General features: G+C 37.4%; 1 protein-coding gene across 9 annotated transcripts in view; it reads left to right on the top strand.

The window, feature by feature from the left end:
• Positions 1 to 12,882, top strand: part of magi2b (membrane associated guanylate kinase, WW and PDZ domain containing 2b) — an 87,590-nt gene that overhangs the window by 1,103 nt on the left and 73,605 nt on the right. Inside the window, exon 1 of one of the 9 annotated variants that reach the window (XM_077742809.1) lies at positions 10,967 to 11,181. The exons of the other annotated variants lie outside the window; for them this stretch is intronic. The gene's annotated coding sequence lies outside the window, so the exon portion shown is untranslated. Of the gene's footprint in view, positions 1 to 10,966; positions 11,182 to 12,882 lie in introns of those variants that run through there. 9 annotated transcript variants of the gene reach the window in all.

Genomic DNA, 12,882 nt, shown 5'->3' with positions numbered 1-12,882 from the left:
AATCCCAAATGTAACAAACAAACACTGCCAGAATGAAATAAATAAATACAAATAAGGAAAAAACTCTGGTTGGGTGTCGTGGATGGCTAATTTGGCAGTGATTGGTCACTTGGATTGGACGTTTGTTGCTGTCAATGGAATGGGGGTTAGGTTCTGGACGCATTTTCGCCAAAAATTGATGTATTTTTTTGTGAAAATGTAGAATTTTTAAGCAAAGTGATGGCAAAATTTGCATTTTGAATATGCTTTCCTAAATTGCCATAGCTTTGGATTGGTACTTTGGTGAAATATGTATCATCATAATTTGGAAGCTCTGTCATGGGAAATATGAAATTATATTTCCAAAAAAATAGCTCCCAAGTTTATCAGAACAATTACAATAGAAACTATTTGGAACGTCTTGTTCTTGACTTGAATAGTTTTGTTTTCGATTTACTTGAAAAATATTAAAGTCAGGTAAAGTAAAGAAATACATCATGTACTTTACGTGTAAACTTCACCCTTCACACAACTACAACCACTTTAACACCAAATTCCTTATCAACTGTCAGTCAAAAACGACAATTCCCGTTGTTTTGTCTGATACGCCCGAACTCGACTTAAAAGTACGTTTTAGTGTGGACGGCGGCGAAGATGTTTCCTCTACTGCAGCATGAAAGCAACATTCCGACAGCGTCTTGTTTTCTGGGACACCAGAAAAGCGCAAATCAAACACGCGGCCCGGTTATTTTTGGAGCCGGGCGAGGATTTGCCTTCCCGAGCTGTTTGCGACGCTCGCCTCCGTCTGATTGATTATCCACTTGGAGCTGTTGACAGGCCTGCTGCGCAACAAGGGGTTAAATGCTAATGCCTATCTTTCTCACACTGCTACATTTTCTCTTACCTCACGACGTCTTTGGGACGGGCCTCATCACGACATTCATTTTCTTATTCTAAGCGTGACTTGGCCATCCTGGGTCAGAAAAAATCCAAGAAAAATTCCACAAAATGCCAAATTTTAAGTCGCACTGGACTATAAGTCGCGCTAGCTGAATAAAGTATTGTATTTAACTTTTGGGAAGGCAATTTTTTATTTGAGCAGAAACCAAGTCACAATCGTTAAAATGGTTAACTGGCTCAATAGTAATAATTTGTTTACATAACAGTTACATAACAAGATTTCTAAAAGTTAAAAAATATCAAATAAATCAACATAACAGGCATATAAAATTAACATAACAGGCTTTATGGTGGTCAGATTAAAATAAAAACATGAATATGTAAGTCGCACTTGAAGTATTAGTCGCAGGCCCATTCAAAGTGTTACAACTTATAGTCCAGTAAATACGATTTCCCTACAAAATCCCTAAAAATGCTTGATATACCACTAAAAAGAGCCACGTATGGCTCCCGAGCCATAGGTTCCCTACCCCTGATATATAACATTTTAAAAAAAATACAACATCCCCAAACCCATTGACTAAATAAACAAAAATATTTATATTAGGCCAAATCGGGGACATAAATAAACATTTTATTTACCAAAATGTTACTTTGATGTCCTTGAGCAAAACAGCTTGTGTGTGTGTCGTATGTTTGACGCAATCTAACGGCCTTGTGGAAATGGACAGATTATGATTAAGGCGCTAAATATAAAATAAATCTGAGTGTCAAGGCTGAAACTTGTGTATCCAATCAAAAAAAACTCATGACTTGACAGTAAAGAATCCCAATCATTTCCCCTCCATATTGTCCGATCTCAAATATTTGCAATTCATTACATTTCACCGGGGTTGCTCGGACGTTTGGTCGCCGGACGTTTGGTCGCAGGGACGTTTGGTTGCCAGTCTTTTGGCGACCAAAAGGGACCTAAAGACTGACCAGTTACGTTTACCGGGTGGCCAAGTGGTTAACAAGTCGGCTTCGCAGTTCTGGGCTCGAGGATTCGATCCCAGTTTGGTCCTCAATTTGTGCAGTTTGCATGTGAGTCGTGGGTTTTCTTGCTAAGCTAAGCTAGCTGGTAGAACATGTTAAATTGCCCATAGCTACGATTGCTTGTCATTTGTCTGCTGCACTCTGATTGGCTGAATCTATACATTCCAGCAGTACGCTACAGATGTAGATGGTGCGAAGGAGCTGGCGAGAATGAGAATGTTACGCCACCCGGGATATTTTTAACAGTGCCGATGCTTATCTGCACGTCGGAGACGGATAAAATAATTCATTTTAATGTCAGCGTTTTGATAAAATTGCGGCGTTTAAGTAGGCAAATTTGAACGCAAAAAAGGGGTGGCTGAACTACGGTCCGAGGGCTTTTTGTCGTTTGTTGTAGATGAGGTTTAATTCCACGAAAAAGTCCTGCAAAAGAGCCACCTGCCTTTTTGTTATGAAAATGTTATAAATACAATCTTGGCTATTTTGGGGTTTTATTATTCAGATTCAGGGCTTTCATTTTGATACGATCTTGTCTTTCTATTCTGGTCATCAAAATTGTGCAGTACAGTAGTTAGTATCTGTATGTATGTATATATACACTATTGACATTATTTTTATGTTGGTTTTTCCTTCCTATTTTACTAATTAACAATTAAAAAAGCTAATATTTCAGTTTTAAAACGAGCAAAAATAGCCACTTGACCCCTCAAGAAATGTTAAGTGTCTCCTTTAAATGTCAAAATAGTCAGGATTTGTATCATTTATTTATTGTTATTATTTTTAAGTATCTCTGCACTTTATGGTGAAGCTTTAAATCCCATTAAACTTGTATATAAAGACAATAAAAGCATTGAATTCACTATCTGCAATGACTCTCCATGACAAATTGGCACATAGTTGATCATCAATCTGCAAAAGTAAGACGTAGTTTTCGTATATTTCAAGAATGCAGGCAGGAGACCAATCTTCTGTTTGTCTTAGTCGCGAGGACATCATCCGCAGTAGCCAATGAACATTGCGCTGGATATCAAGGATATGAGCTTAAGGTTCAAACGGCTTTTCATATCTTTCCAAGGCCTCTTAGATGGACAGATGGGAGGGAAGGGAGGCCACCTTTCCCCTTTTCCTCACCCCTTCCGCCTCCCCCTTTCACTCCGGTGAAGGCGACTCACCCCGAGAGAATCAGTGCGGAACACTCCGTCCCTCTCCCGGTATTAATAACTCACCAGCTATGATTTGATTTCACAAAAAAAGAAATAAATCCAAGTGTCCGGGCTCGGCCCGAGGGATCGAGCCCAGAATCTGAGATGGCCGGGCCGAGGTCCGACTGAATGAGGTCGACTCTGCTGGGATGGCCGTGCGTTTCATGTGCTTTCCAAATGGCTATTCACTTAATGTAAAGTATACTGAGGGAAATACGGTCGTAGTGTTGTAATGTATTGAGTAATTATGGATGTATATAGGGCAACGTGGTGTAGAAGTGGTTTGCATGTTGGCCTCACAGTTCTGGGGTAGTAACTGTAGTTAGCTGAGATAGGCTCCAGCACCCCCACTCCACGATGTGTTTGTGTGTGTATATATATATGTATCTGTGTGTATATATATATATATATATGTATGTGTATATATATATATGTATGTGTGTATATATATGTATGTGTGTATATATATGTATGTGTGTATATATATGTATGTGTGTATATATATGTATATATGTGTGAATGTAGATGTATATATGTGTGTATATATATGTATGTGTGTATATATGTATGTGTATATATGTGTGTGTAAATATATGTATATATGTGTGTATATATGTGTTTATATGTATATGTGTGTATATGTGTGTATATGTGTATATATATGTATATATGTGTGAATATACATGTATATATGTGTGTATATGTGTATATATATGTATATGTGTGAATATACATGAAAAATGTGTATATCTATATGTATGTGTATATATGTATATGTGTATATATATGTAAATGTGTGTATATATATGTATGTGTGTAAATATATGTATATATGTGTGTATATATATGTATATATGTGTGTATATATATGTATATATATGTGTGTGTATATGTATGTGTGTATATATATGTATTCATGTGTGTATATATATATATATATATATATATATATATATATATATATATATATACACATGTGTATATATATGTAGATATGTGTATATATATGTAGACATGTGTGTATATATATATGTATATATGTGTGTATATATGTGTATATATGTGTGTATATATGTATGTATGTGTGTATATATGTATGTGTATGTATATATGTGTGTATATATGTATGTATGTATATATATCCATATACACATACATACATATGTATGTATATGTGTATATTTTGATGAATGTTATCACTTGTGGCTGCGATAAATTAGAAGGAGACGGAGGAAGACAATGTTATTAGTTTTGTAAAGTTTTGCTCACTTTTTGAATGTCGGCACAAATGATGACTTTTATTTCTCCCAATTTCTGCTTTGGAGTGCGCTATTTAGGGAAACGTTATTAGATGAATATTGATTTGGAAAGCGGCGCACTCGCTCCATTTATGCGTTTAATGATTCTCACCAGCAGAGGACACTCACAAGTCATTGAAATAGGGGTTTGGACCCCTTTTTGGGGGGGTTCCGCCCATCTGGACGTAAAGAAAATACTTTTTAAACCCTCTCTGTATAATCTCCGTATTTTTCACCAGAATGACACCCTCGTTTTCGTCTTTGTGCCTAAAAAAACTTTATTTTTACAAATATCCAACTTTATAGCAAAAGTGAGCCAAATCAAATGGCCTCATCCAATTTTTATGTTCTTCTATTCTATAGTTTTTTTTATGCAATTTGGGTTTAAATCGACAAAATCATTGCTCATTTTCAGCTAAAAAGACGTAAATATGCTTTCCATCGCCTGCTCATTTTTTCTCAGAAAAGCACGTCAATAAAATCAAGCTATTTTTTGTCAGCTTTACCCTTCCATTCAGTTAAAAAAAATCAACAAAGCCACAGTGATGCCGCTTTCGCCGAAACGATTCAACGATTGAGTGAAAAGTTTTGACAAACGCCAAAAAAAGTCTGTCATCGACTTTCCGCCTTTTGTGTTCGGTCTTTTGGCACAAATTTATGCGCATTTTGGTTGAAATCAATTGTGATTTTCAGTAATACTCACAACCAGGGATTATTTGACTTGAATTTACGGCTTATTTTTTGCCAATTTTAAGTAAAAATATAAAAAAATAAACAAAAAACGTCAAAATGAGAACTATTTAAAAAAAAAACAACAACCAAAAAGTCTGTCATCGACTTTCGGCCTTTGTGTTCGCTCTTTTAGCACAAATTTATGCGCATTTTGGTTGAAATCAATTGTGATATTCAGTAATACTCGCGACCAGGGAGCATTTGACTTGAATTCACAGCTTAATTTTTGCCAATTTTAAGTAAAAAAATAAAAAAAAAGAAACAAAAAACGTCAAAATGAGAGCTAATTGTTTAAAAAACAAAACAAAAAAACATGGAAGCAAAAGCTGAGAGAGTTTATTATAAAATGAATATTTAGTAGTCTGGTAAACTATGTAAGCTTTGTTGTACTGTTATTGCTTTTAGTTTTATTGAGGGGAGAAAAATGTTTTGGCTTAAAAAAATAAGGACATTTGTAAATGCCCCCTGAAGGTTTCCACATTTTTAATGCAGTATTTGCGGTATTTCACGCATATTTGTGCCTTCGTTATGTGTGTGTGTGTGTTTGCATGCGCACCCGCAGCCTCGCCACGGGCTTGTTTACACTTAAAACGCCGGTGGATTCAAGTTAGCCAAAGGATGCTTCGCCACCACTGCACTTCACCCCTCGGCCTTCTGAGAAACAAAGTGGGCATGTCACAAATAATTAGTAAAAGAGGGATTTAGTGACCGGGTGTATCGTCAAAGTTGGTGTCTGTTGTTGTCAATGGTAGGCATTGAGTTAATTTTTGGTTACTTCCGTGTCCTTTTAAGGTCCTTAAAGGTCACTTAATGGGAATTCTATATGGTTTCCAATTGATTTTGGGGGAATTTGTCAGGTTTGTAGGTCACTTTTTGTAGATTTTTAGGTATTTTCAGGTGATTTTTTTGTAGATTTTTAGGTATTTCCAGGCGACTTTTTGTAGATTTTTAGGTATTTCCAGGCGACTTTTTGTAGATTTTTAGGTATTTCCAGGTGACTTTTTGTAGATTTTTAGGTATTTCCAGGTGACTTTTTGTAGATTTTGGGGGATTTTTAGGCGAAAAAACTAATGTGATTGCGGGTAGCAAATGGATTAAAGTGCACTTGTTTTATGTTGTTGGATAAGATTAGATTAAATTAGATTAGATAATTTTATTAATCCCGAATTTGGGAAATTTTATTTTCACATTAGCTAGAAGGTGAGAATACAGACACAGAAAAATACATTTTAGACATAAATAAACATAGACATAAAGTTAACAAATAAATATATAAATAAATACATATTACATACATAATAATTGCTGAAATATGAATGAATACATATTACATAATAATTGCTCAAATATGAATGAATACATATTACATAATAATTGCTCAAATATGAATGAATACATATTACATAATAATTGCTGAAATATGAAAGAATACATATTACATACATAATAATTGCTGAAATATAAATAAATAATTATTACATACATAATAATTGCTGAAATATAAATAAATAAGATATACATAATAATTGCTGAAATATAAATAAGATATACATAATAATTGCTGAAATATAAATAATTAAATATGACATACATAATAATTGCTGAAATTTATATACATACAAACACAGATAGATGTATGTTGTCTTGACTACTTATTTATGATTTATGACTTATTTACTGATTATTTATTGATTTTTTTTGTGCATTTGTTGTTTTTATTGGTGCAATTGGTGGGGAAGCTTTTAATCTCATTATACTTGCGTATAATGAGAATAAAAGCACTAATTAAATTATATTCAACTCACTGTCGGACCCCCTTTAACGGGGCCATATGTTTAAACTCCCCCCGACTACGATGTAGAATGTCTCCTTTGGAAAACGGTGTGTCGTCATTTGACCTCACCGTAGAAGCTCGTAAGCTCGCCTAGTCCAATTTGCTCAGGTTTGTTTTAAGGGTAATTGGCTTGCTGCCGTTGCTACGGCAACCACAGACGGCCAACTCTAGTGGTTTTTCGGTTTTGACGGACTAAAGCCAAAATTCGACTAGAAAACGGAAGGAATTTAGCAAGATCATAGTTCAGTTTGGAAAGTAAAGGAAATAGATTTTGTTTAAAAAGAAATGTTTTTGTTGTTATGTTTGTTTTGCTGATGTTCATGTTTTAGTTAAGCAAAAAAAATCATATTTGTAAGCTGGTACCCCCCTTCAAGAAATGCTCTGTTTACAAATATTAATTACTCTGCTGTGTTACTATTATTAGCTTAAAAGCCGTCGCCGTTTTATTTACACAAACCAAAAAGCACACTCAACAAGATGCATTTTTGTGACCAAATCCATTTTTTTACTTATTTTTTTTTTGGTTAAACATCAGTAAATGTAGAAGCGCATTTAAGTTTAACGTAATTTTGGAAACTTAAGGAAGGAATCCCACTTTTTGGCTTCTAAAGCCCGTCTTTTTTGCCAAATAACGAACTCTAAATTATAATTTTTGGCATAAAACACGGAATTTCTGACTGGCATCTATGCCACATTCCAACAAAAAAATTTAATGAAAAGTGCACTGTGTAAAAAAATTAAAAAAAAGACTTCTTCAGATGCCACAAATGATATTTTCATTTTTTAAATCACAATTATTACAGTAGTAATAGTTTGAACTAAAAAGATTGGTCTTTTTTTGCCTGATTATTCAAAACAACAAACTTTTACCCATTTACTCTACTTAAACGTCCCACTGTTTATTCTTTCACAAGACTGCTGTGAAAAAGATAATAAAAAGCACATAACTCAACTGGACTAACTCCAAATTATCCCAATTTTAATTTAATATTTATGCCAATGTGCTTTTGTAGATTCACTGTCATCGTGATTGAAAAACAAATTAGAATACATGAAAAAAAAACGCTACAGTAAAGGAGGGGGAAAAAACAGTCAGACCTCATTTCTACATGCGGATTTATATATAAAAAGGAGTTAAAAGCAACATTAATCATAAAACGGTCGCTGTTAAATGAAGAGAGGAATATGCAAATCCGAAGGGGGGACGGCCTTAAGGGACGGGGACGCTCACACTTGTGAGGAAAGAACGTAACAATGGCGGAGTTCAGGGTAGGTTCACTTTGCTGCTGTCGTGTTTGTGTGAATCCCAATAGAAATGGAAGGGAAGCTCCCGCTGTGTTCCTTTGGGGGACCACCACTAAAGTCCTACTTGGAGACCATACATTACTCATGAGCTGCCCTATTAGAAGCCAATACATTTTCAGGGTCGGGAAGGGGGTTGCAGTAGTAGTATGGTGGTTGCAGTCGTGGCAGTAGTAGCAGTACTGATAGTAGAAGTAGTAGTAGTAGGAGGCTGTTTTTAGTAGCAATACTAGTAGTAGTGGTAGTAGTAGTACTAGTAGGAGGCTGTTTTTGTAGTAGCAGTAGTAGTACTAATAGTAGTAGTAGGCTGTTTTTGTACTAATAGTGTTAGTAGTAGTAGTAGTAATAATAGTATTGTGGTCTTAGTCGTAGTATTAGGCTGTTTCTGTAGTAGCAGTAGTAATTGTACTAATAGTAGTAGTAGGCTGTTTTTGTACTAATAGTAGTAGTAGTAATAATAGTATTGTGGTCTTAGTTGTAGTAGTAGGCTGTTTTTGTAGTAGTAGTAGTAGTAGTAGTAGTAATAGTAGTAGTGTGGTCTTAGTCGTAGTAGTAGCTGTAGTAGTAGTTGTAGTAGTTGTAGTAGTAGTGTGGTCTTAGTAGTAGTAGTAGTATTAGTAGCAGTAATAGTGTGGTTTTAATAGTAGTAGTAGTGTGGTCTTAGTAGTAGTAGCAGTAGTAGTTGTAATAGTAGTGTGGCCTTGGCGTAGTAGCAGTAGTAGTTGTAACAGTAGTGTGGTCTTAGTAGTAGTAGGGTGGTGGTAGTACCAATAGTAGCTGTAAGGTGATAGTAGTAGTTGTAGTAGTAGTATTAGAAGTAGTAGAAGCCCTAGTGACCTTTGTGTCAACAAAACATCGGCCCGTCCATCCAATTGGATTGGACGCCCCAACGTCATCCGCCATGACTGTTTAGGTAAAATCCCATTATGGAGAGAGTCATTTTGACTCGAAAATTCTCGTCGTTCCCGAACAAACAGTTGGCGTGTTTCACTCATGCTAATGGGGCGGACAAAAAAAAAAAAAAACATTAATAGTTCACGGCGTGACTGTGCGGCTACTCGGCGGAAAGCAGATCAAGTGCCAAGTAAACAAAGCCACTTCCTGTGTGTTGCTAAGCAACAGACAGTTAACACTTTTACCTGCTCACAAAACAAACGGCGTTGTGCCAGCTTTTGACTGCTCTTGTGAACGGTCTCCCATTGGCCCATCTTTAATCTTACTCCCTCCGATTTAAATAAATAAAAATAAAAATAATAATAATATTTAATACAATTCCAAAAGTTTATGGACAGAAAGTCCTCCACCTAATACATTTTTGGATTAAAACGGCGGGTCAATTGAGTGACGATTGGTCGCTCCAGTGAACAGAAGGCGAGCCCATCGCCGTCTGCCTTGATGACTCTGTGATGGATGGCGCCTGTCATCGATTTCCCCATGTCGTGCCGTGCTATAAAACCTCCCCTGAAGCGTTCGCTCGCCCGCAAAGTAGCGCTCGCTACATAGTGTGGACGCCAATACTTATTTTTATGCCTTCCTCGTCCGTCTTTCTTCATGTCAGGGTTGTTCAACTCTGTTGGGTTAAAACTTTTTTACATTTTAATGTCCTGGGTTCGAATCCAGGTCGATCCACAATGTGTGGATTTTCTCTGGGTACTCCTATTTCCTCCCACACTCTTAAAACATGTATGCTAGGCTAATTGTACTAATAGTGTTAGTAGTAGTAGTAGTAGTAATAGTATTGTGGTCTTAGTCGTAGTATTAGGCTGTTTTTGTACTAATAGTGTTAGTAGTAGTAGTAATAATAGTATTGTGGTCTTAGTCGTAGTATTAGGCTGTTTTTGTAGTAGCAGTGGTAATTGTACTAATAGTAGTAGTAGGCTGTTTTTGTACTAATAGTATTAGTAGTAGTAGTAATAATAGTATTGTGGTCTTAGTCGTAGTAGTAGTAGTAGTAGTAATAGTAGTAGTGTGGTCTTAGTCGTAGTAGTAGCTGTAGTAGTAGTTGTAGTAGTAGTGTGGTCTTAGTAGTAGTAGTAGTAGCAGTAGTAGTGTGGTTTTAATTGTATTAGTAGTGTGGTCTTAGTAGTAGTAGCAGTAGTAGGCTAATTGTTAGCTAAATTGTCCATAAGTACAACAAAGCGTGAATGGTCGGTTTGTCTTATCGTGCTTTGTGATTGGCTAGCCACAAATTCAGGTTGTTCTTACGTATGAGTCAGCTGGGATATGCTTCGGCACCCCTCACACGACCCTAGTGAGGATAAATTGATTAAAAAAAGAATGAATTGATGATTCTATTACATTTTGTCTATGGGCGGGGCAAATGAACATAGAGCAAAACCCTTAACACACTTAAGGTCATAAAAATTGTCCACAAAATACAACTTTACTCCCATTTAGTTTAACTTTTAATCTCACTACCTACTATTATCGTTTTAATCTATTTTTAAGAAATCCTTCTCCATAATTTAACCAATATTAATCCTTTTTGGAGAAGAAATGTTGCTTTAGATTTCAAGTCAAATTAGGAGTGCAGTACCAGAACCATCCTACTGGCGGCACTACCAGACCGTTATGTCTCTCGTAACTCCCTCCTCCTCCCTCTCCTCTTCCCCCTTTCTTCTCCTCCCGATGGCTGTCGTCTCTCCGCATCCGTGGCTTGGCCCCCCCAAACCCGCGCCGCCCCCCCATCCCCCTCTTCCTCGGCTTCCATCGCCTCGCCGTTCGCCGGGATTAATTTTGGCTGCAGCCGGCTGCTGAGCGCTATCCAACATCCGGAGGAAGACTAACAGAAGAAGAAGAAGAAGATGGGCTTATGTTGAGGACGAATACGATGGATGGATGTACCCCGGGATTATTTTGGAACGGAGCGTAGCAACATCTGGACCGGGATAACGATGAGGTGCACGGACGGAGCGCAACTGCTGCCTTTTTTTTAATTCTCCACGTATGCCCGCGATAAGGTCATTTTCAACGTGCGGCGCGCGGTAGCGCCCATGCTAATTCCGTTTGATATTCTCCTCACCGTGACCTTAAATGGCTCCGTTTATTTTCGAGACATTTTGGCAGCTTGCTGGCGCCTTCAATGGGGATTGGCTAGCTTCCCGGTGACTGAATGTGATGGTTGGTGTTATCGATGGATGGAAAATGTGGAGGGATGTGAGTGTTGGAATGAGGGTTGGTTGGTTTGGGGGGAGAAAATCTGATGGTGATCACCTGTTACCCGAATGGGGGAGATGGGTGATGGAATAGTTGGGTGAATTGATTTTTTGGGGGGGTGTTGTTGTGGGCAGTAGTTTGGCCTCGATGTCAGGTGGTTCCAAGTTAAGTATGTGTGATGGATGGGGGAATATCTGTGGTTTGCAAAGTGTGGTTTGTGGGTGAAATTTTGAGGCTGTGGAGATAGGGAGGGGAATTAGATGGGATTTTGTTGGAAATTGGAAGTCATTTTTAGAGGTGGAATCAGGTTTTTTTTTTTTTTAAATATTTAATGTTTTACTTTTTGGGGGTATATTAGCTCATTAGTTGCTATTGCGTGCAATCCATTTTGACTGGGAAGGCTGATACCCATTGGCCCTTGTTTGATAAACGGACGTCTTTCTTTATGTCTTAATTTTGAGTTTTAATGGTTGTTTTTTGTCTTTGCAAGGGACAACCTGGTGACCAGTCCAAGGTGTGGCCTGTCTTTCATGAAGCTCCTCTAAGGTGCTGGTGGTGGTAGCAGTAGTGGTGGTGGTGGTGGTAGTGGTGGCGGTGGTGGTAGTAGTGGTGGTGGTAGTAGTGGTGGTGGTGGTAGTGGTAGTTTTGGTAGTAGTGGTAGTAGTAGTAGTAGTAGTGGTGCTGGTAGTAGTAGTGGTGCTGGTGGTGGTGGTGGTAGTAGTAGTGGTAGTAGTAGTAGTAGTAGTAGGGGGTGTGTTGCATATACACTAGATAGCGCTGTAGTAGTAGTGGTGGTCAAGGGAAGTGGTACGCATCCACAAAATGGTGCCAAAGGGAATTTCTTAAAACCGTGAACCAATATTGGTCCATATATAAGACGCACTTATTGAGAAAATTGTCTTTTAGTTGCGCCTTATAGTGCGGAAAATACGGTAATACAGTGATATATTCTTAAATATTCAGGGAGGAAATGGCATACTGTCAATCAAAATAATAAATAACCTTAAATTGTTAAAAGAAAACAGTTTTACTGTTGATTTCACCAGTTAAAATTCTTGTCGAAAATGTAATTTTCCACTTTTTTGCCAGGAATATTGCAACAGTACTACTGTAGCCAATCAAACTCAATCACGGTTAACAACAGCCGACACATTTACTCGTTTAACAATAACTTGTTATGGATTTAAAATCAAAATACATTGGAAGCCTCGTCCTTTGACTTTGAAAAATTCCTCGACTTCCTCCAAGCTTTTCCATTCATTGATCCCAGAAACCAAGCATCAGTTTTTTGCAGGCCACGGGTTGTCCTCTACGGCGTCGGAGCGGTCACCCCAACTTGCTGACTTTACACTCCGCCGAGAGATGGCCGCCACTTTACACAATATTGTGTGTTGCTGTGTAACACCCTTTGTTGTTCAGAGTTGGGTGTCGGAGGCTTTTAACG

The sequence above is a fragment of the Stigmatopora nigra genome, chromosome 2 (genome assembly GCF_051989575.1).
Source record: "Stigmatopora nigra isolate UIUO_SnigA chromosome 2, RoL_Snig_1.1, whole genome shotgun sequence".
NCBI lineage: Eukaryota > Metazoa > Chordata > Actinopteri > Syngnathiformes > Syngnathidae > Stigmatopora > Stigmatopora nigra.
The sequence above is the reverse complement of the archived record's forward strand: the minus strand, read 5'-3'. Positions and strand labels throughout refer to the sequence as shown.